Genomic DNA, 3598 nt, shown 5'->3' on the forward strand with positions numbered 1-3598 from the left:
GAGTTTAACCAACTTTATATACAGTATATATACGTATATATACTGCTGGGGCAAGAATATTTCTGTCAGGCAAAACAGACATATATATATATATATATACGTATATATACTGCTGGGGCAAGAATATTTCTGTCAGGCAAAACAGACAGGTGTAAGGGTTTCACACAATCCATCCATCCATTTTCTGTACACGCTTCCTCCTTTTCAGGGTTGCGTGGGTCACTGGTGCCCATATCCAGCAGTCACAGTGCGAGGGGCGGGGTACACCCTGGACAAGTCGCAAGTCCATCACAGGGCCACACAAACAGCTATGAATTTTTCTACAGCAGTTTTGAGGTGGCAGCGATCAAACTTTGGTCAGACTGATTAGAAACAAAGTTTGTTTCTCCAAACTTAAACGGTTCAAAGAGCAGATAACCCCACTTCAAACGATCTGAACTGTCTCTGTCAGTTAATCCTGTTAAACCGTAAACACAATTTTGGGAGAACTTGTGATCAAACTTTAAAAGTGATCAGGGTTTCTTTTTAATTATTATTATTTATAACTATGACACGGAAATGAGTTTTCCTTCATTTCAACTACAGCCTGGTTTTGTTTTTGTTTTGATCCACCTCCTGCTAACAGGCATCTGTTACTCCTCTTGAAAGCTTATTGCCTTGTATTAAATGCATTTTTTTTTATGTGATAGTGCATTGGATATTGTAAAACATCCTAATTAAGATACTGGTAAATGACTATAAACCTTCACAAAGCCCGCCCTTCAGAAGTGTGCCTCTCATTAGGCCTTTAAACGAGCCAGATCAAAGCCGGAGATCTGAGCCGACTGATAATTCTCTGGATGAACGGTGACACTTCATGTGACGAGAACAATAACATGTTGCGGCGGCCTCGCAGCATCGGCAGTCAGCTGCTCCTGCTGAACAGAGGCAAACAGCAGCAAAGCTGTCAGTCATCTCTCAGGGTATCGAGTGAGCGTGTAATAACAATCCTCTCCTACAAACGCTACAAATTGATTAAACATTGGGGCTGCGCTCGTTTTTCAGCACGTTGTCTTGTGTTGTGATAGAGCTGCTGTGGGTCTGTAGTCCTTTTCGGATATAAAGTCGTAGCATTTCTCGTAAGAAATGCGCCCGCTGAGTTTTAGTATTTTCCCAAGACGTCACACGCAAAGTATGTCTTGTTAGTGACTCTCATTTACTACCACACAAACTTTTAGCTCAATACTGTATCTGTAAAACTGACTGATTTACAGCCATTCCTGTGTTGTTTACTTGGCTGTGACAGCCATCTTGAATTGTGTTAAATCCAAAAGCTGATGAGTTTTAGACGCAAATGTTCCCTGAAAGTTTCATGAAAGCATCTCCAGTGGTTTATGAAATATTTTGCTAACAGAGTCAACTTTGGATAGTTAATGGCAACATTTTACGCAAATATCTTGAGCAATTAGTGCTCAGAGCATGTGTTGGGGATCACTCTCAGCCGCTACCACACCAAAATTTAGATAAATATTTCTAAAATTGTCTCACTTATACACTATTTGTGTTTTTCAAGGTCAAGTTGGCTGGCAGCTAAATAATTAATCACGATTAATTGCGGTATTTAGCCGATAACGATTAATTTGACGATTAATCCCCTGGACACCCTTATGCCCTAGTCACATGACTAATTTAATAGGAAAGATTTGCTCTTCGTAAAAATCTGTCCCAAATTGTCAAAATTACAAACTTCAGGCTATACATCAAATTTTAAATTGTGTTGATAGATAAATAACTTACAGAACTTCGTTTTAAATATTCGTCATATTTGAAGCAGAGAGGAGCAGCGACTCTGCATGTTAATTAATTGTTACTAATTGTACTAATTGTCAAGTGCCAAAAAATAATCGATTGTTTTTGCACACAGTACGATTACGCCCAACCCTACTGGCAGCCATCTTGAATTGAGTTGACTCCAAAGGATAATCAGCTCTAGATGTCAGTCCAGACCTTCTGAAAGGTTTGTTAGGATTTGTTCAGTGGCTCATGAGATATTTTGCTAACAGTCACATAAACACACTCTCGTTTTGGCTGCGCAGCAGATCTTTAGCGTGCCTCCCGGTGCTTTAGATGTTTCTCTCTGAACAACCTAACTTGCCTCCTGGCGCCCCCTGTTAAACTCGACAGTTTCATTTAATTTCAAAATAAAGCCGACAAATCAAATCATCTCCTCTTCCAGTAGCTTTAATATCTCTGCAAACAGTTAATTAGAGACGATGCAGCCCCTGCAGGTAATAATTCTAAATGACAATTATTACTAATTATACTGTAGTCCTCGGGGGACGTGTCCTTTTTGTCCACAACATTTTTATTTACTTACATTTAGCTCTGATGGTTGAGCAGCAAGGAAACCCACTGATTGATCACTGCTGGGCAAAAAGTCTTATCTTTGTTAGATTGGCATTATACTTATTTTCATTGTTGACATTTGTTTTTATTGTTTTTGTTTGGTGATGGTTTGAAATCATCATTAGGTTTCAACAAACAGACTCTAATCTATTTAACACAATAAATGTGCTCTAGCCCTCCAGTCAGCACCCTATTATTTTTTAAATTACAGTATCTAACGCCCAGAAAGCAAACAAGAACAGCAAAAAGATTATTATTATTTTTTCAACATCTAAGCTTGTATGATTGGTAGAAAGGCAGATCAAAGCTCTTGTCTGACTCTGTGACTTTCAGGAGTGATGGTGCAACGTTTACTTTTGCAGCAATATTTCATGTCTGTCATGAATAAGTCATCAGAATAAAAAAAACACATTTCTCTTCATCCTCACTATAACATTCAGCTTCAGAGTTGTTGCAGAAGAATATCCATATTCATATGGCACATCTTCCACAGAATGCACCAAAGGCCCTAAAATGCAAAAAAAAAAGCTTCACAATTTCGTAGAAAAGAGAAAGAAAATATGCTGCTAACCAAAATGTTGGCTTCACTAACTCGCTAACTAAATTATAAAGCTTCACTAAGACTAAACAAGTAAATTACAGAAACTAATGCTAACAGCTAATCGCTATCACATTGTGCATTGTTGCTGCTGATCCATCCTGGAAGCACGATTCGTACTGGAAGCTCATTTGCGCATGCGCTAAATGACAGACTTCTGGAATGATTTAGGAAAAAAAACAAAAACAATTTTTTCCAAACTTTATTATAAAAGTGAGTTAAATTATATTCTGAAAACAGTTTTACATTTTGATTAATAAAATATAGATTTACGATGTGTACATATTTATTTATAATAACTTGTGGACTGTTTTCTACACAACCACGCTATAGTTCATCTTATCCTCATTTATTTATTTTTTCCTGGAATAAAAATCCACATCTGTAACAAACGTTGCCTTTTCTACGAAACATTGCAGTTGATAAAAGACTGAACTCGAATGAATTCTGTCATCAGTCTTGCGAAATGCTACATGCTAAAAACAAACGGTACGAATCGGTGGCCAAATGCACCACACGTCTTCCAGCTGAAGACTGGTGGGATTGATACAGGGGTGGAGCTGGACGTTTTTTCAATGTGTGACACAGACACACACAAATACACACATAAACACA

This window comes from Austrofundulus limnaeus, unplaced genomic scaffold (assembly GCF_001266775.1).
Source record: "Austrofundulus limnaeus strain Quisiro unplaced genomic scaffold, Austrofundulus_limnaeus-1.0 Scaffold61, whole genome shotgun sequence".
Classification (NCBI taxonomy): Eukaryota; Metazoa; Chordata; class Actinopteri; order Cyprinodontiformes; family Rivulidae; genus Austrofundulus; species Austrofundulus limnaeus.